The 20381-nt window shown below is 40.8% G+C and overlaps 1 protein-coding gene across 3 annotated transcripts in view; it reads left to right on the top strand.

Annotated features, from left to right (window-relative positions):
• Positions 1-18315, top strand: part of Cdkal1 (CDK5 regulatory subunit associated protein 1 like 1) — a 732742-nt gene extending 714427 nt beyond the window's left edge. The window contains exons 17-18 of one of the 3 annotated variants that reach the window (XR_011372241.1): positions 14273-14326; positions 18036-18315. The gene's annotated coding sequence lies outside the window, so the exon portion shown is untranslated. Of the gene's footprint in view, positions 1-14272; positions 14387-18035 lie in introns of all 3 variants that reach the window. The other 2 variants (XR_011372240.1, XM_070024471.1) reach the window with 2 other exon arrangements.
• The last annotated feature ends 2066 nt before the right edge of the window (positions 18316-20381 follow it).

Below are 20381 nucleotides of genomic sequence, written 5' to 3'. Positions count from 1 at the left end.
TTGCTCAAGTACAAGCCACTTGAAAAGCCAAATAAGTCAACATGGGAAACTTTTGTCCAAGCCATCTTCTGGTGTAGTTCATACTAAGCCTTTTATTGCACAGTGGCATCCTTCAAAGCTTCATCCATTCCTGCACTCCCTTTCCCCTCAAGTGTTTTTTATCCCATTTTCCCTTCCTACTTTTTTCTTGATGCTTGCTGGGATGAACGTATGGATGATAAAAGATGGGGGGGGGCAGAGATGAAAGTCCATAAAATCATAAAAGATAGGGGAAAATCTGTATAGGAACTCATTCCCCAAACCTCAGTATAGTTTTGAAACTTAAAAAAAAGCTAGTTTTGAGGGAAAACCAAAAGGAGTTCTATTTAGATAGTACTTTGGATACATATAGAAGTTGTTACACCAGTGAGAAGGTAAATAGCTTTAGGGCTTAGACAAATATACAGACAATAAATCAATACAGACCAGAGAGAGGAAGCTGGGGAGCGGAATTAACATCCAAGGGCAATTACCATCTTCTCCCACTAAATGTCCCTGTCCAGGGTAGGGCAAGAGCTGTCTTGACCAGGATAGGCCCCACGGTGATGTTAACTGCAGCCCCCTCCATTGATCTGCTGGGTTGTCTTTTCCTCAGAATTTTTCCTGGAACTGAAATCAGTTTCCAGTTTTCAGAAGCTTAGTTTGACACACTATAAATGAGCTTGGCCTTGGGTTAGGCATTAACATTCTCCTGACTTTTATCTGTTTTTCAGAACTTGCAGGGTAGATAGGGACAGAGGGAAAGAAAGCATAGGAAATCACAAATTGTGTTCCTTGGTACAAACAGTCCATTCTAATTGGGGGAGGAAGGAGAGGAAGAAAAAGGTTTTGTGTTACTTAAGGTTTGTTCATTTTTAAAATTATGTTAGAGCATTAGAGAATTAGCTGAATAGTTTCAAAATCTTATCTTTAGCCAAACACCTTAAAATAGAAACAATACTGTTACCTGATGCTTCAACTTTAGCTTATAATTTTTTATATTTTGTGGTAATTTATAATTTAGATGAGAGAGAGCAATGTACATAATTCTAGCCATCACTGTCACATCCCAATTCTGCTGTCTTAAACTGATTTAGCTCCAGTAACTTTTTATTGTTTTCTGGAATTGTAGTACTAGGTACTAGGAATAGCTTCAATTAGGACACAAATAAATGTTTTCCTCCTGGCCAGAGAAAGCAGATAGCTAGAGGATGGGTTAAAGATGACTCACACCAATGTGGTGATGGGATTGGTTTTTACAAATTCAGGCCTCTTCCATAGGAAATTAGAAAAACTACCAGAGGTTCTGAAATTGTGGGCGTGCTGGGATTTTTGTTTTTAATTTGGTGAAATTTAGTGTAAAAGTGAAAATAACATCAAGGATTCAGATCTCATGGAGCGATTATTGACCTTGGAACAAAAGACACAAGGCTAGTCAGAATAATGATTTTAAATGAAGATTACGACTATCCTAGCACTAGTTCTAACCCAATAAATTTTAGCTCATTCTTCCAGATTATGCAGTTTGGCAAAATACAGACTGAATAAACTTTTTTAATGGAGAAAATATAATTATTACAAAATAACTCCATAGAATAGCCTGCCTGTAACCAGTACAGGTACATTTGCTAGTTAGAGTAGATTTGCTAGCCATGTTAAAGCCAAGTTATGACTTATTTGAGAAGAGATTCCAAAGCAAAAGGCAAATGTTTTCAGTTGTGTCATTACCAGGAGGAGATAATGACTCCATTATAATCATTTAGGATCTACTTTGTGTCTGTTGTTGTTAGATATGTAGGAGAACTTCCCTTCCAAGGTCCTTATATCATACATCACCATCAGTGCAGTCCCCAGTTAATGGACACCATTCTCAGATTTATTCCATAGGATATTAGCAGTGCCCTTGCAAAGAAGATATTGGTTTTCCCACTTTTGGAAGTAGGAAAACTTATGTTCAAAGAGATGCAATAAGTTGCCCATAGTCTTTTCTTAGTGAAGAGTCAAGCTCAGGCATGACTACTAAGCCATATTCATCCACTGTGTATTCAATGTCTGTGTGTGAGTAGAAACACTGGCTATTGAGCTCTGGGCTAATTCCAGGAATTTCCATGCCATGATTTTTTTTTTTTACTAGTTTTCCTTAACTAGAATAGCAACCAAGATGATAGGTCTTCAGCATTGTCCATTTCTATCACATTGTCAGTTTTTAACAGAAATTCAAATTCAGTGGTCAAAAACAAGATAATCCTCAAGTTAATACATCACTTTTGGTGGGGGGGAGGGGTTGGAGTACTTTTTTGGCTCCTGATCTGCCACTTGAGCTATATCTCCAGCTTTGCTTTTTTGCTGGTTATTGTGGAGATGGAGTCTGCCAGACTTTTCTACCCAAGCTGGCTTTGAACCTCAATCCTCCAGATCTCTGCCTCATGAGTAGCTAAGATTATAAATGTGAGCCACTGGTGCCCAGTTCCAATCATCTTTCGTAACACTAAAATCAAGCCTTCTGAATCAGTATCTACTATGAGAATTTTACTAAGCCAAAAAAGTTTATGTTAAAATCTTGTTAGGCCAGGCACCAGTGGCTCTTGCCTGTAATCCTTGCTACTCAGGAGGCTGAGATCTGAGGACTTGGTTGGGTTGGAAGCCAACCAGGGCAGAAAAGTCCCTGTGAGAGTCTTATCTCCAGTATACCACCAGAAAGCTGGAAACGGTGTTATGGTTCAAGAGGTAGAGTGCTAGCCTTGAGCACAAAGAGGTTCAGAGACAGCACCCAGGACCTGAGTTCAAACTCCACAGTGAACAAAGGAAAAAACAAAACAAAACTTGTTTGAGTTCTCAAATATTTCGAGGACGTTTCAATTCAAAGTAAAGTGGAATTTCCCTTTCACCACAAAGTAACTTTCTCCAACTCTTTCCATATGATCACATTGGCAATATATGTGTCAGCTATTTTCAGCCATTTTGAATCATCTTTGGAACATTAACATGAGTCTCAATCTACACATATATTGGTGGCACAGAATGAACTCTGTTCTTCTAAAAGGACTTTCTAAGAACTGAGGAAGGTGCATGTCACCTTATTTTTGTCTTGGCAAACATAGGGGCCTATGTTTAAAAGGGTTATTTATATACTATACACAATCACACTAGGTGGAGGGGGTGGCAAGAGGGGGCGGGTGCAGGTTGTGTGTCCTGGGGCTTAAACTCAAGGTCTGGGCGCTGTCTCTGAGCTCTTTTGATGGAGGCTAGTACTCTACCACTTAAGCCATAGTTTCACTACTAGTTTTTTTGCAGGTTAATTGGAGAGAAGAGTCTCATGGACTTTCCTGCTTTGGCTGGCTTTGAACCAAGATCCTTAGAACTCAGCCTCTTGAGTAGCTAGGATTACAGGCGTGAGTCACCAACTCCTAGCCACATTCACACTTTTAAAGTGCACTGTTGTACGTCACCCCCATCCAATGTCAGAACACTTTATTAACCCCTCCCCCACTGTATCTAAACCTGTACTTATTAATAGTCATTACCCGTTGCTCTCCCTTTAGCCCCTGGCAAACTTCTAGATTGTGTGTGGGGTGATTTTATTTTTGAAGTCTATCATAAAAGAAGCAAAATATTTGGAGAAAGGCATTTCTAACATTTTCTAGAATGTTATCCAAAGACAGGAAAGCAGGCCCCGTGTAATAGCTTCTACTGGGCTTCTGCAACACCGTCACAGAATGGGAGCTTAAAATAGCAGAATCTATTTCCCCAAGGGCAAAGATCTCAGCAGAACTCATTCTTTCTAAGGGCTGTGAGGAAATCCATTCCCATCCTCATTCCTTGGCTTGGAGAAGGCCATCTCTGGTACATTTGCAAGGGGCTGCCCTGTGTCCTTCCAAAATTCATGTGTTGACTCTAATCCTTAATGTGATGAGTTTTGAACATGAATCCAAGGGGACACCATTAAGGTTTGACAGGTGATTTATGGAAGTGGGCCCTGCACCCTTATAAAAGGAGATACTGAGAAAGCTGTGTGCTCTTTCTATCCCTTCTATCCCTTCCTCTTTTCTTCTTCTTTCCTTCCCCTTTTCTCTCTCCTTTCCTTTCTCTCCAGTATGTGAAGACATAGCAAGAAGGCAGTTCATTGTGAGTGAAGAAGAGAGCCCTCATCAAAAACCAAATATTGAACCTGCCAGCCCCTAGAAGTCATCCAGTCTATAGTAGTTTGTTATGGCAGCCTAATTTGACCAATACAATGTTATCTTCTCTCAAGGTGTATCTGTCTATGTGTCTACATGTCTTTTGTTTATGAAGACATCCATCACATAGTATACCCCTCAAAAGCATACTCTATTGACATTATTATAATTTGAGAACCTCTATGAAGACCTTAGCTTGAAATAAAGTAGCATCTTAGTCCTGGGAGTTAGAACTTCAGTATGCCTTTTTGACTTGGAGAGGGGATGGATTCAATCCATAACAGGAAAAAAAAAACAAAGCCAAATATTCCTATTAGGGATACTGTACCTTAATGGGCACTTAGAGTAAAGAAATGAAGAAGAGAAGATGAAGTAGAAGATAACAGGGACCAAGAAGAGAAGTGTAGTTAGGCATCACTGGTTTATGCCTATAATCCAAGCTACTCAGGATGCTTAGGATTGAGGTTTGAACCAGCCCAGGCAGGAAAGTCTGTGAAACTCTTATCTTCAATTTACCACCAAAAAGCTGGAAGTGAAGCTGTAGCTCAAGTGGTGGAATCCTAGTCTTGAGTAGAAAAGCTCAGGGACAGTATCCCTGAGTTCAAGCCCCAGGATGAACACACAGATACACAGACAGACAGACAGACAGACAGACAGACAGACAGACACACACACACACACACACACACACACACACACACACAAAGATATTTGGAGTGGTAAGTAAGTGACCGAATATGCTTAGGGTAAGATAGGAGTTTATTTCTATCTCCACATGACTGAAGTTCACAGGCACATTGCAGTACCATCATGAGCATATGACTGGTGCAGTGACAGGTATTTCTGCACCCACAAGGGCCTGGCACTTGGGTTAAAACTGTGCCGACTCTTTCATTCAAGTCTTAATTTTATCTTTGGATTTCTAGTTTTCAAGTGAAGCCTGATGGGACAGTGGAGCATCATGGAGCAGGAAAGTTCTGAGCAATGTCTTTGTCTTTTGCCATTCAAACGCGTGACGAAGCCAATTCCAGAGGGACTCATTGTAAATTGAAACTATCATAGATTTTTAAAAAATCCATTTAGAACATGGAACTCACTGCACACCATAGTTTAGTTTAGTAGCCCCGCACACTGTAGGGTTCAGTAGCTGGCCCTCATGAATCCAGGCTCACCACCACTGCCCTCCATCATGAGAGAGGATCCCTCCAAGTACCATTAGCTCTGGAAAAGATCCAAATGCAAAATGTGAAATGCAACTTGCCACTGAATGCATAGCGCTCTCACATACTGTAAACCAAGCTTGAAAAGTCATGAAGTGGAAGCATTGCAAGTCTGTAGTGTGTGCAAAACACTGCGTTCACAGAATGCAGTGGGGGTCTTAAGTGCTGGTGTTGGGTGCGAAGCCTGTGAGTCCAAGATAATGAGTTCTGTTGACAAGTGAGTGAGCAAGGTCTTACTTCAAATGGAGAGGGCAACAGCCTTGTTCAAAGAAAGCTGGATAATCAAGGAATTTGGTTTTCTGTTGGTTTATAGTACTGGGATTTGAACTAGGGTATCATGCTTGCTAAGCCGGTGCTCTACCATGTAGTCCACTCTATCTGGCCCTTTTGAAGATGATTTTTTCCAAGATAGGGTCTCACTTTATACCTGGACTGTGAACCTCTTTGTGTTTCCCTTTGTCACTGCAGTGACAAGAGCTCACCTCTGTACCTAGCCATACTTCCTCCAAAGCTTGCAATGACAGGTGTGTGCCACTGTACCTGGCCATTGATAGAAACAGAGTCTTGCAAATGCTTTTAAAAAATAATTTTTAGGCCCAGACTACCTTCAGTCTATGATCCCTAACCTTCACCTCCTGAATAGCTAGAATTACAGTCTTGAGCCACTGTACCCAGCTGTGACCAAGAAATTTCCTGCGGTCTTTTCTTACTCATTCTTCTCCCCAGTGTTAGCCAATTACTCAGGCTGAAAGTGGTGACTTGAAGAAAGCAAAGCCAGGCTAACTGCAGTTCCCTTTCCTTCCAGTCCATTCTGACTCACCAGTGAGATGATAGAGAGCCTGGGCACCCAGAAGTGAAATGAAACAGTTGCTCATTTGCACAGAGTTACTATTCTATTCTGGTAAGAGGAAAATAGTTACACATGTATAAGCTGTGAAATACAAACTCTATGATTCGGGTGACTCCACAGACAAGTTGAATGTCATTTAAAAGTGCCATTGCATCGTATAAAGATGAATGGTACAAGTCATACACGGGGACTAGAGGTCTAGCTCAATGATGGAGCCAGAAATGGTAAAATGCATCTGTAATCCCAGCTCCTGGGAGGCTGAGGAAGGAGGACTGTGAATTTGAGGCCAGCCCAGGCTTAGAGCAAGAGTCTGTCTTAAGAAGGATGTGGGTGTGGGCAGTGTTGATTTGACATGGATCATTGTAGATGTAGAGAATTGTCTCCACTGCTCCCTATTTTTATGACTTTCCTTCGCTGGCCCTTGTCTATGCAGGTAGGCTCAGATAGGACCCAGAAGATAATTCTTCTATGAAAAGGTATATTTTGGTGCAGACATGAGGTGATCATTAACTCCCAAACGGATGTATTTGTTGCGAAATTCAGACATCTTCAACAGGCTAGTGAAAGGAATGTACTGTAAAGGGCCACATTTCCATGTACGCTCATCATTTTATATAGCTCACTAACTTCCTTCACAGAAAGACAGACCTACTGAGATGAAAGGTTCTTAACTTAGGTCACTTGTAAAAAATATATATAAATGACCAGGAAACACTTAGTACACATAATAAGGAACTTGCAGGGCATTTCAAACTTCTTGTCCTCTAATGTAAATGTAAGTATTCTGAAAAAGCAAAGCCCAAGGTTAGTGTTTCCTGAGCTGTGGCTTCAATTAATTAAAATCCAGTTGCTAACTTTTGAGTGTGTGTGTGTTCTCTTTTTTTAAAATTTTACTTTATTGTGAAGATGCTATACCGAGGGATTACAGTTACATGGGTAAGATAACGAGTACATTTCTTGTCAAACATTGTTACCCTCTCTGTTGCTAAGTTTAACCAGGGGAACAGGCAAGGGTCAAGGGTGTTGCCTTCAGGAGACATGTAAAATGGATAATTCAAAAAAGTCATTCCTTTTGAGCTCGGAGTCATTAACTCCCCTAGTAACCAACTGTGAGTGTTGTGTTGGAGCTTGCCTGGAAAATTACTTTTCAAAAAAGGAATGGACAAGGAGGCTGATGACTTGGCTGCCAGTTGATTCACATGTCTTAAGCTAGCAGCTGCATATACTTGTCTTAAAACCTGTTTGGAATGAGGGAAGAGCCCATGTGTGCAAGAATCAGGGCCTGCCACTGGGGGGCTGGGCCCAAAAGTGCTTATAACCTCTGGAGGAACTCATTCCTTTCAGAGAGAGAGAGAGAGAGAGAGAGAGAGAGAGAGAGAGAGAGAGAGAGAGAGAGAGAGAGAGAGAGAGAGAGAGAGAGAGAGAGAGAGAGAGAGAGAGAGAGAGAGAGAGAGAGAGAGAGAGAGAGAGAGAGAGAGAGAGAGAGAGAGAGAGAGAGAGAGAGAGAGAGAGAGAGAGAGAGAGAGAGAGAGAGAGAGAGAGAGAAAGAGAGAGATCCAGTATTGGAATATTGTTCTGAGATCCATGATTATTTGAGTAGCACAGCTCAAAGGAAACTTTTAGGGCAGGTTCATTACCTGGTCCCTTGTTACCAATGCATTATCTCAGTGTGTTCTTATTTGTATGGATGAGCATGGGGAAAGGGAGAGGGAATGACAGGTAGGCAGCCATAGCAAAGTCCTACAAAATGGCTTAGACAGTAGGCAGGTCAAGATCAAGGTATAGACGTGGTGAGGGAAGGATCTGTCTAGGTTTTTGTCCTGGGCTTGTAGAAGCCATTTGAATCCAGTATTCCTGTCTTCTTATCCACTTTGCCCTCTGTACTTAACTCCGTCCACATTACCCCTCTTTTGAAGGACACTAGTCAGATTGTATTAGTGACCTAGTGACTTTTATAATTTAATTGTCTCTGCAAAGATCCTACAGACATCTGAATATTAAGAATTCAGCATATGAATTTTAGGGGGACAAAATTCAACGCCTCATGGTATCACGAAGAGGGTGGCACTGAGTGAAAGCATATTTTCACTATGTGCCATACCCTGTGCACCATACTCCTGTGGGAACCCTGGCCCATGTGTGTGTGACCAGCCTCAGGGATATACTCAGTACAGTAAAAAATGCTTCCTTGTCTCATAAAGAATCTTCTAGAAGAAGTCAGATTCAGTCCACTATGGTCGCGACTGGCGAGTGCCCAGAAGTGTCTATTGTTTTGGAAAGAATTCCATCCTGAAGGGTAAACATTTAAAAGACTTGGCATGTCGAGGAGAGTCATTTTAATGATCGTGTACATTATTAGCTCCTATATCAAGTCTTCATTTATTTTATAATGTGAATAATGGAGCTTTCTGCATTTGAAGGCCCAGTTCATCCTTTTCCAGAATAGATGTCAGCATTGAGTAACTGAAGACAATTCTGATACGGTATTTTGTGCAGAGGCTACACTTTTGGTGACTGATAGTTTGCACCTTTAATTCTGAATTACTTGTGCATGCCCTTTACCTTCTCTGTGTTTTTCTTGACTGTAAAATGACGCAATGATAACAGACTCATCAAACTGGAAGTTAGAGGAGACAGTGTCGGCAAATTGTCAGTTTAGGACCTGGACATAATACCTGCTTAGTAGATGGTACCCTCTCCCGTTTTATTATTGTATTTTGTGTCCCTATATAATAAGACTGTGGGTAAGGGACCTTCACATCCATGCCTAGCAGCAAATGAAAGGTCATTTGTTATGAGGAAGAGCTTGCTGACCCAGAGGGAGACTTGCAGGCTGAGAGATACTGAGAAATATGAGATGACCAAAGGCTGTGGCGTGACTCACTTTCAACTTTCCACACCGTCCAGGAAGTTGCAAAAATCACAGTATCATGGATGCCAGAGGAAGTGGAATTTGGCACAAATATGGCATAGAATATAGAGGGGAAATTTAAAAAGGGAGAAAAAAGTAGAGACAGAGAAATCTATAAGCAAATAAGATTGGATGGTGAATCTTTAATCACCTACAAATAAATGTATGAGAAAATGAACACTGATGCTTAAGACAGGATCTGTCTGTTGAAACAATATCGGAGGGCATTGCTCAAGTGGAAGACACGTCTGCCTAGCAAGTGTGAGGTCCTGAGTTCAAAGCTCATCATTGCAAAAGTCAAAACCAGCAAATTCCTCAGTCCATCTTGTCTCAGTGTTCTGCAATCTAACTTAAGCTGCTTAATGACCAAGTTTCCCTCCTTATGCCTAATTTCTTGGCTTCTGTTCGGTGCTCTTGGTTACTTGGTTATTTGGTGTCTCATCCATACAAGTAATCTCTGTGGCATTTGCTAGACGTCAGGCTTCTTCCCAGTTACTTATAATCCACACCTACTGCTTAATGGAGAAATTTGCTATGTTCAGCAATTTACAGACCATCCAGATCCTTCCTCCAAACTATTTTCCCAGCCTCATTTCCTTAAAACAAACCCTCAAATGGGGGCAAAAGTGATGAAGTATTCTAAGTTCTCGTTTTCCATGTTGTTTTGTTTCGGCAAAATAGCTATTTCTCCCTTTTATCTTTATTGCTCTCTCCCATGTCCCACTTCCATGCATACACACACAGAACTAGTGCTTCCAAGTTCCAGTTCAGTGCACCTCCTCCTCCCGAGGAGAAACAATTCCGCTGGTAGACCCACAGGACGTTCTGGAGATGGCAGTGTACAAGGCATCTGGCAGTATGTTCAGTTGGGTTCTTGACTTACCTGTATGGGAGGACTTTCTCCTTTCCTAGGCCATAATTCCTTTTCTGCCAGAGAAGAGCTCAATTCACATTTTAATGAAGGAGCAAATGAGTGGCCATAACTAATAATAAGAAAAAGAATCTAAAACATCAGGCCATCCTAGAGTAATCTATGACTTTGAAATGTATCTTATACATACATTCAGAGAGCATCCAACACAAAACTCCCCTCCCTTATAAACAAGTAACAAAGTTAGCCAGTGCATCTGCAGTTGGGTGGGGTTGCCTAGAAAATGGGTGGGAATTTTGAAAGAAATCACTCACCAGCCAACTACCCTGCCCTAGTCTCAGTGGCTCTGCTAGAAACTAGAGAATTCAAATAGCTTAGAGCTGGAGAGTAGAGGGCAAGATAACAAATCAATGATTGCAATGTCTTAGAAAGATAAGTGCTCTGTAAATGCTAAACTATAATAACACCAAAATAATTATCGTCTTTGAAGATGGCATGCTCTCTTGAATCTAAAATGGGTTCAAGAAATGGCAATGAGTTTAACACAGAGGTGCACACGATGGTCACCAAGACCCATTGAGCATTTTCAGGGCAATTACAGTGCTGACCGTCAACCCCCGAAAACAAATTACAGCAACTAATGACAGGGAATGGCAATCTGAATGTTTTTAGAAAATTACTTGGAAACCACATTGTCAACAAAGACCACTCAGATAGAGCTGTAAACAGCTTAAATAACAGAATAGAATGTAGTGACCTATGACCCAAGGGACATGAAGAAGATGTGAAACACGTTTGGGGTGGGGGAGGGGGCGCTGCCAAATCACTGTTTTCTAAGGCACTGTGCAACATTGTTTTTAACCTCAGTCATTCTAGGTCATTGTAAATGGGGTAGAGATTCCGGAGTCCTTGAACATAGAGCTGTTTAGTAAGTTGTAATCTGGGCTCCCTTCTGTGCCTGGGATAAGTCTCCTCCTCCCCTCTCCTTTGCATTTTTTGTTATCTTTGGCATTCCTTTTCTTTTCTTTTTTTGAAAAACATGTGCCTCAGTTGGAACTCATCCACAAGCAAAAACAACCCAAGTTTCCAAAGAGCCACAAGCATTGTGATAGGCCGCCATCTCCCAGGGCTCCAGGCACTCACAGAGATCCAGGCAGGAAGGCTTCTTGTTAACTTTAAAACAAACTGACGTTTTCATATCTGCAGTTTAAGGCCCCAAAGACTGGTACAGCTCAACTTTGTGATAAAGCCAGTCAAGGGACTGGCCATAGGAGGAAAACCAATGTGAGTGGAGGAGGTCTGGCAAAGAAGAGTAAAAGATACATGCCAACTTTAGATTGTGGGGGGGGGGGGGTTCTCAGAGTACTTCATTAGCAACCAGACAAAAAGAGGCAATCTTGAGACAGTTGCTTCTCCTTGAGTTTATAAATTGCCATTTCTTTTTCCAAAAAGCTCAAGTATAAATTTTAGGAAGAGAGAGCTGTAATAAAGGAAGGATCAGTTCCTTGTAGTTATGTGTTTTGTTTTTCTTTTTTCTTTTTTTTTCTGTTGGCTTGCGTGATTTTAGGAAAAAATACATTTTGAAGAGAAACCATACTAATGAATTTTTTTTCTCTAAAATGTGTATTTCACATACTCCTCTGACTAGACTATAATACATCATTGGAAAGCCAAACTATCCTAGAAAATGTCAGGCTATAGTTATGCTTGACAAGCCAATATTGAATCACTTTTGAAAGGTTTGGTTCATTCTGGGGTGGTTTTCTTTACTTCTGGACTTTACTGTTAGGCTAGCAAATGCCACTTTCTGGAACCTCATCCACTTTCCAATTTCCTGCTTCTCAAATACTATGGTTTAGAAATTCTAGGTTATTAGAGTCATGGCAAGAGGGGGGCCAAAGTGATTTCTCCCAAGAGGCTAGAGGCTGAGTGTGGCCTTTGACCTTCGCTTTGCTCACTAGAATCCTTGGGCAGGCTTTTCCACAGTTCTTGGCCACTTTGCAAAGAATTACGTGACAAGTAAATGGGGGTACTGTTGAAGTTACAAAAAAAAAGGTGAATTTATACCATAGAATTTGGATAGCTGATAGAGATTTCTACGGGATACTGAGGTTATAGGTAACTTCATTTATTTGGACTCTTTGGCTTAAAATTTCCCATTTCCCCAGGATCATCCAATGGGTTGAAATTGCATTTCTTTGTCATTTTAATTAATTTATAAGTTTATCCCTGTTAGAGTGGATAGAATTTCATTACAGAGAAAACAAACACACAAAAAGATCCATATTCTATTACCTGTCACTACCATATTTTGTACTTATGAGTCTTCCTTTCCATATTTCTTACAGGTGCATTTGTGAACATGACTTGTTGCTTTTTGCAAATTTACACTATCTTATTTTTAAATACATTATCTTATCATTTTCCTTATTATCATACATCTTTATGACTTGCAGGGATTTTGTTTTGTTTTGTTTTGTACCTGTAACTAAGGCTTGAATTCAGGACCTTGCATTGTTGCTTGGTTTTTCTTTTTTTGTGTGTAAGGCTGACATTCTACCACTTGAGCCACAGCTCTACTTCTAGCTTTTCGCTGATTAGAGATAAGAGTCTTAGGGTGTAGCCTGGGCTGGCTTTGAACCTTGATCCTCAGATCTCAGCTTTCTGAGTAGCTAGGATTACAGGTGTGAGCCACCAGTGCCCAGCCTTACAACTACCCTTTGAATGCATACAGAATATTTCACTAAGTACCTATATAATATTTGCTGAATTATTTTCTCATTATTAGACCTATAGATTATATTCAAATTGTTACTACTACTGCTACTACTACTACTAGCAATAATTCTGCAATGAAAATTTCCTGAACACAGTCTTTGTTTGCTTCATTGTTCTGAGATTATTTTGTTAGATATTATGGAAGCGGACTACCTATAAGACTATGACAGCTTCACATCAAGTCTTTAAGAAGGAAACATTTGAATGATAGTTCTTGACCTTTATGTATATTTCTTGTTTTATTGAAAGAAAATGATTTTTTTCTTAAAAAGCCAAGAGAAATACTGTCCTGAATCTATAAGCAGAAATAGTATCTTGTCTGAGCCTTCTGTGATGTGGTACACTTCTGTATTCCCAGCTACTGGCCCCAAGCTTCAAGCCAGGGCAAGCAAAGTTAGCAAAACAACAAACAGAAGTACTGGGGCCATGGCTCAAGAGATAGAGCATTTGTCTAGCATGTGTGAAGTCCTGGTTTCAATCCCCAGTGCAGAAAAGAAGGAAGAGGAGGAGGAAGAGAAGGAAAAAGAGGAGGAGGAGAAGGAGGAGGAAATTCATTTGGCATATGACATATTAGTAAAGAAAAGTTTAGCTTTCTCCAATGGGTGAAAGAGACAAAGGTCTGGCAGAGACAGGAAGAAAAGATGTGCCAGGAAGAGGATTCTCTGGGTGGGAAGAAAGACGGAGCCAGTATAAACTTCCTAGAATTACAGGGAGGTTGGGCTCTTTGAGTAGAGAGGCTATTTAGTTTCAAGTCACTGCCTATTCCTTATGAGGATACAACCCTTTATTTCCCAAGAGCTTAAGGAAAAGGAACAACCTCTCTTAGGAACTGGAAATAGTGGAATTCAAAGCAAGAAGGCTGGAGATTGATCCTGGGGGTGCTGAGCACAGACCAGGGCAGTCTGGGGAACATCACATGGAGCTCACAGAACTAGGGGGACAATGCTGAAGCCACTATCTCTAAAGACCCCAGTGGTTCAGGTTTATAACAGTAATGACTGAAGTAATGTACCTGAGCCCCTAGACAGCAGACCCATGCGTTACAATCATGGTATTAGGTCCAGGCCTGGCTATTCTGAACTCATAAATTATATTTGATTGAAAATAAAATTTTAGCAGTGATTCTGTCAACTCCAGAATTGGTATTTCAGAAGCAGAGTCGATATATGGTATTTTCTGATCCAGGCTTGAATTAGATTTTTTTTCTTTCCTGCTTTGAGATAGGTTCTAGCTGTATAGCCCAAGATGGGCTCCAAAGGGCAAGAATCCTGGCTTGGTATCCTAAGTAGCTGGGATTATAGGCATGAGCCACCACAATCAGCCTTGAATATAAATATGTACTTCTTCCTCTGACAAGTATTTGCAAGGCTACATAGAACATGGGACCAACGTTTGCAGAAAGGGGTGTGACAAATGACTATTCTTTTTTTTTTTTTTTTTGGTCAGTCCTAGGGCTTGAACTCTGGACCTGGGCGCTGTCCCTCAGTTCTTCAGCTCAAGGTTAGTGCTCTACCACTTGAGCCACAGTGCCACTTCCATTTTTCTGGTGTTTTATTGGAGGTAAGAATCTCACAGACTTACCTTCCTGGGCTGGCTTTGAACTGTGATCCTCAGATCTTAGCCTCCTGAGTAGCTAGGATTACAGGTGTGAGCCCTGGCCTCTAGCATGAGGCCATGACTCTCAGAGTTAACACATCAAGTTGAGGACTTGGTATATGAAATGGTTAATGCAAGCCCTCCACCATTTGTCTTTGCAAATTAATGCACTACCTTCTCTTAGGCTGGACATCTGGGGCACTGTGGCATGCAGATGTATACACACACACACACACACACACACACAAGGACACATGCATATCCTTATGAAGGCGTACAAGTAATGCAGCAATATGCATACATAGACAGTAATTAGCACTGTTTTCAAGGGGTCCATAAGAATTCAAGGGCCTCTGGAGACCTGGGAAATGTGACTTCTGGCTTTCTGCTATTCCTGCCTGCACAGGTACTGTTTTACATTGTTTAACAAGGACTCGGGCTGGTATATAGTTCAGTGGAAAAGCACCTGCCTAGCAGATACAATATCCTGGGTTTGATCTCCATTGCCAAGAAAGAAAAGACCCTCCTTTCCCCAAAAAAGAGGAGCTTTTTATTTTTTATTTTTAAAAAGAACTCTGCAATGTGTTAGATAGTGTGAAAAGTGTACATGAGCCATTGTTGGCATTTGGCAGATACCCTGGTGAAATAAGGATCTAAATTTCAATGGCAGGAATTGCCTCAAAGAGTCAACAACAAGGGGAACAAACATTATGTATTATTATGGCATGTATTATATTATAGTTAGCAATTTAAGAACATAAGTGATCCGGCTCCAGTGGTTCATGCCTGTAAACCTAGCTGGGAATGATGGTTCCATGAGACTCATCTTCAATTAACCACCCCCAAAGCTGGACAAGGAGCTATGACTTAAGTAGTAGAGTGCTAGCCTTGAGAGAGAGAGAGAGAGAGGAAGAAAAAAAAACTCAAGAACAGCACCCAGGCCCTGAGTACCCATGGGCCTCAGTACCAGTAGAAAACAAACCAAAAACACAAACAATGAAAACAGAAAACCCAAAAACCAAAAGCAATGAAATGTATTCATTACCTGACTTAGGCAACTTTAACCCCTTTGTACATCACCTTTATAATCACACAAAGAAAAAGGAAAAACACACCTAAAAGGAAGGCCACCTGGATAATATTGAAGCCTGGCCAGACAGAACAGGGGAGTGGTGAGTCCAGCAATCTAGAGGATGAGGTACCTATAGTAGCTGCTCCTTACAGAGTCTCTTATAGGTGGTGGATCCTACTCTCGGTGCTCATATCATCTTAAAAACATACACTAATATATGCAAGGTGGCATATAATAATTCTAAAAATTCAATTCATTCCAAGTTCCCACAGCTATTTCCCAGCTAATCTTGTAAATTACAATTTTGAACTCAACTCCTCCTAAACCCAAAGCTCATGTTTTCTCTATGCTATTAGTTTTTGACCTTTTTGGGGTCATTTGAGAGTTTGATAAAAGCTATGAAAAATGCATGTGACCATAAAAATGCAAATGCACACATAGATGGAGAAACCAACGTACAATTTCAGGGAATGCAGACCTCCCAGAGGCCCTAGCCCATGGGTTCCCTTCTATCCACCATGCTACAAAGGCAGATGGGCTGCATTTCCCTACATTCTTACTACTGCATATGAATTGTACAGTGTGAGGGTTCCATACATGCATATTATGTACTTTCAGAACATTCACCTGTTTATTATTCTTTCTTGTCCTCTCTTCTCCATCCCCCCCCCCAATCTTTCTTACAATTAAAAAATGGTTTAATTCCATGTTTTCTTTTTTGCTGTCCTTGTTGGTTGTGGGGTTTGAACTCAGGATCTGGGTGCTGTCCCTGAGTGAGCTCTTTTGCTCAAGGCTAGCGCTCTACCACGTTGAGCCACAGCACCACTACTGGTTTTCTGGTGGTTAATTGGAGATGAGTCTCACAGGGACTTTTCAGCCTGAGCTGGCTTCAAACCATGATTCTCAGATCTCAGCCTCCTGATTACCTAGGATTACAGGCATGAGCCACCATGCCCAGCTTTTCCCATGCTTTCTTAAAGGTTTAGCAACCAAATCTGTATAGAGATGCATTTTCTTCAATCAAGTACCAAACTTAATGTGTGTGTGTGCACACATGCACACACACACACACACACACACACACACACACACACACACACACACACGGGTGCTGGTACTGGGGCTTGAAGTCAGGCTGGGCACTGTTCCTTAGCTATTTTACTCAAGGCTGGCACGCTAACGCTTGAACCACATCATCACCTCTGACTTCTTGGTGATTGATTGGAGATGACTCTTTTGGACCCAGGCGGACTTTAAAGGGTGATCTTGGGTTCTCAGCTATTTGAATAGCTAAGCCTACAGGTGTAAGCCACCACCTGCTTCCAACTTACTTCTTGAACTAACTTATTTTTTCTTAGTTAAAAAGGAGCTTTTTTTGGTATTTGAATGTATTGCATTCAACCCAATACATTTTAGGCAGGTTTGACACCACTTAGGTATCCTTTGGTACAGTTCTGCATGGTAAATACAAGCTTAGGAGCTTATGGTGCTTTCCAGAATTTTCATCTTGTCTAGACAGACACACTTTCTGATTTAGCATCTTCCTTTCTGCCTCCCATCAACTCATCCTCAATTCTACCACTTTGCAAGAACTGTTGTCTACTTCTCTTGTGGTCTCCAATCCAAAATGTGCTTAAAATTGGATCCATTGGGGAGCATTTGGTTTAGAATAGAATTTCCTTATTTGAGACTGAAATAACATTACAATTTATATTACAATTAAAATGCAATGTAGAACTTAGAAATAATATAGGTTTTTTTCTTGTACATCAACAACTTCACATGGTGTTTTTAGCATTTCTATTAATAAGCTTAGGGCTGGGAATCTGGCTTAGTGGTAGAGTGCTTGCCTAGCTTGCATGAAGCCCTGGGTTTGATTGTTTGGTACCACACAAACAGAAAAGGCCTCAAGTAGTTCTGTGGCTTAAGTGGTAGTGTGCTAGCTTTGAGCAAAAGAAGCTCAGGGACAGTGCCCAGGCCCTGTGTTCAAACCCCAGGACTGGCAAAAAAAAAAAAAAAAAGAGGCTTCAGAATGAGGATCTGGATAAATGATATACAAGGCATAGTTTTGTTAAACAAGCTTGGTCATTATAGAATGTTTGGAAAAATTATAGCAATACATAGAGAAGAAAACAAAATCAACTTCAATCTTATCATCACCTGCAGATGATACTTGTTAATTCTGTGTGAATAAAATATCTCTTATCTCTCCCTCCCTCTTTCTTTCTCATTTCTCTCTGTTATATACACATAATTAAATGATCTTTAATATGGCAGGCATCCACATGCATCTTAAAAACAACTGTTTTCATATTTGCTGACTTTTTCTTTAAGATATAGCTAAAACTATGATAATAGTTTAAATCCTAAAAAATATACACAATAGTTACTATAGCACTAGATTTGTCACTTTAAGATGTAGTCACTTTAAGATGTAGATACAGTATTTGATCCAAGTATTTGAAAGTTTTGAATTTAATGAAAATGAAGTAAAAGTGATGAGTCTCGGGTTCTGTTTTGACCATGTTTTTCTCCCTTTAGATCATATGACCACACACCCAGGGAGTTTGGAAGACAAAAATAAAATAAGTTTTATGAGAGTCAGGTCACAAGGAAAACAAAGAATGCGAGAGTAATCTGTCAAGTTTCACACTGTCATGCCTACAACTTCACAGCAAACCTTTGGGATTGACTTGTGACATCTCCTGAGGGGGAAGACAGGGCGCTAAAACCTCCTCCTGTTTTATTTCACTAATGTTTGAAGAATGTTGGTGGTCTTATAAGAGACCCTGAAGAGAGAGAGGAAGGAGTCGACATCAGATAATAGTCAAGGGTGGTGGGGGGGGGGGGGAGGGAGGGACATGATTTCCTTTGTCTAACAGAAAATAGAGCAGCTCAGTCCAGATTGAGTTCTTCTTGGAAATGAACATTTCTTAATGTGGCCAAAAAAACTCCCACATCTATTAAAGCTTTTTTTTCCATTGTGCATTGTATTTTTCTACATGTTTACACATTTATAACATGTAATACAATATAATAATGTATAGATGTATTTTATAAATAGGTATGTGCATATGGGAGGTTAACTGAATATTCATGTATATGTCTATCCTGAGTACTTTGGAGATGTTATCTGCTTATGTTCTCTCAAAACCACTTATTTACTGGAATCGTGCAAGGAATTTTATTCAGTGGTGGAGAATCCTGGTTTCCCTGGGAACTGCTTGGTTAAAATCACTTCTGCTATGTGATTTGAGAGCTGAGCTGATGACAGAGTGGAAGCTGGCTGGCGAAGAGCCCCTTTCCCCCCACCCTTCCCCATGCTAACTAGAGGAAGTACCTTCCCCCCTTTAGCATGTACTGTGATGGGGACATGATTAAGTCAGCCCGGTTTGACAGCTCCGCACAGCAGATAGCATGTATGCGTATGTGTGTGTGTTATGTGTGCATGTGTGCACACGCTCTGTGTTTCATTCCCAACACTGAAAAAACAAAAGTCACAGTCCAGATGATAATTAATAATTGAAGGGAAAGTGAAACCCTGTGCTTCAAAGATGGGCCAGGTGCTATGGGAGTGCGAAGGAGGAGGTTGCAGCTGTTGGCGAGATTTTCACATGGAGCAGATGTCCCCAGAAAAGACACTGTGCTGTGCTGCCCTTCTGAATGAAGGGACCAAATAGGGCCATGTTGCTGTGGAAGGTGTTTTGTTAGTTGAAAAAGCAAGTATTCAATAGGAGCGTCTTGGTGTTCAGAGTGATAGAGCTACAGCTGGGAATGGAAAGATTGTACATGTGCATGCATGCACACAGAAGTTCTGGAAGATCATTAACTCCCATCTCCACTTTTATACATGAAACAGAGGCTCAGACAACGCCTTCAACTCAATGCAGAGCTGGCCTCTATTACAACCCACTTTCATGTTTATTTTCTCATAAAAATACAAAAGTAACAATGCAGCAGCCTACAGATATTTTTGTTGCTGTTGTTGTTGGTTGTGGAGCTTGAACTCAGGACCTGGGCACTGTCCCTGGGCCTCTTTGTGCTCAAGGCTAGCACGCTACCACTTGAGCCACAGCACCACTTCCCGTTTTTGAGTGGTTAACTGGAGATAAGAGTCTCATGGGGACTGTTCTGCCCGGGGCTGGCTTCGAATCATGCTCCTCAGATCTCAGCCTCCTGAGTAGCTAGGATTACAAGTGTGAGCCACAGGCACCCAGCAGCCTACTGTTCTTTTCTACATGGTTGGTTAGTTGTCTTATGGTGTGAGAAGTGGAGGCATGATAGCAATGGTATTATCAAATCTTTTAAATCAGTGCATTTGAATACTTGCCATAGAGTTCATGACTACAGTTGCTACACCATTAATAACAGGAATCAGAATCTGTGTGCTTTCCGGTCCCTGGTATCTGAAGCAGCCCCTGGACCACAGCAATACTCTGCCAATGCACAGGAAATGAAAACTCTTCTACTTCCATTTTAGGGTAAAGAAGCCTATGAAATTTGAATTCAATCAAGAGATCTGATTAGAAGTTGATTAGGAGAAGCATACATACAAATACCTTTGAAATGAAATTATGTCCCTTAATTATGGATTTGGAATTTTATTTATAAAACTCCAGGGTCTTTGAATTTCCCTTTGGCAGCTACATCGTGTTGGTGGCACTGAGGGAGCACAGTGGTGGAGAATTCACAGGCCCAAGTGTGTGTTATATTCAGTTCAAGAGAGGTGTTTATTGCTCTAGTGGTGAGTGTTTCTATTTTTTGTTTATCGGTGCTTGGGATTGAACCCAGGGCCTCATGAATGCTAAGCACATAATCTACCACTGAACTACACCATCTATATCTATTCTTTTATTTTTTTTTTACATTGGCTAAAACTTTATCTCA

This window comes from Dipodomys merriami, unplaced genomic scaffold, assembly GCF_024711535.1.
Source record: "Dipodomys merriami isolate MVZ:Mamm:240054 unplaced genomic scaffold, mDipMer1.0.p SCAF_16, whole genome shotgun sequence".
Taxonomy (NCBI): domain Eukaryota; kingdom Metazoa; phylum Chordata; class Mammalia; order Rodentia; family Heteromyidae; genus Dipodomys; species Dipodomys merriami.
The sequence above is the reverse complement of the archived record's forward strand: the minus strand, read 5'-3'. Positions and strand labels throughout refer to the sequence as shown.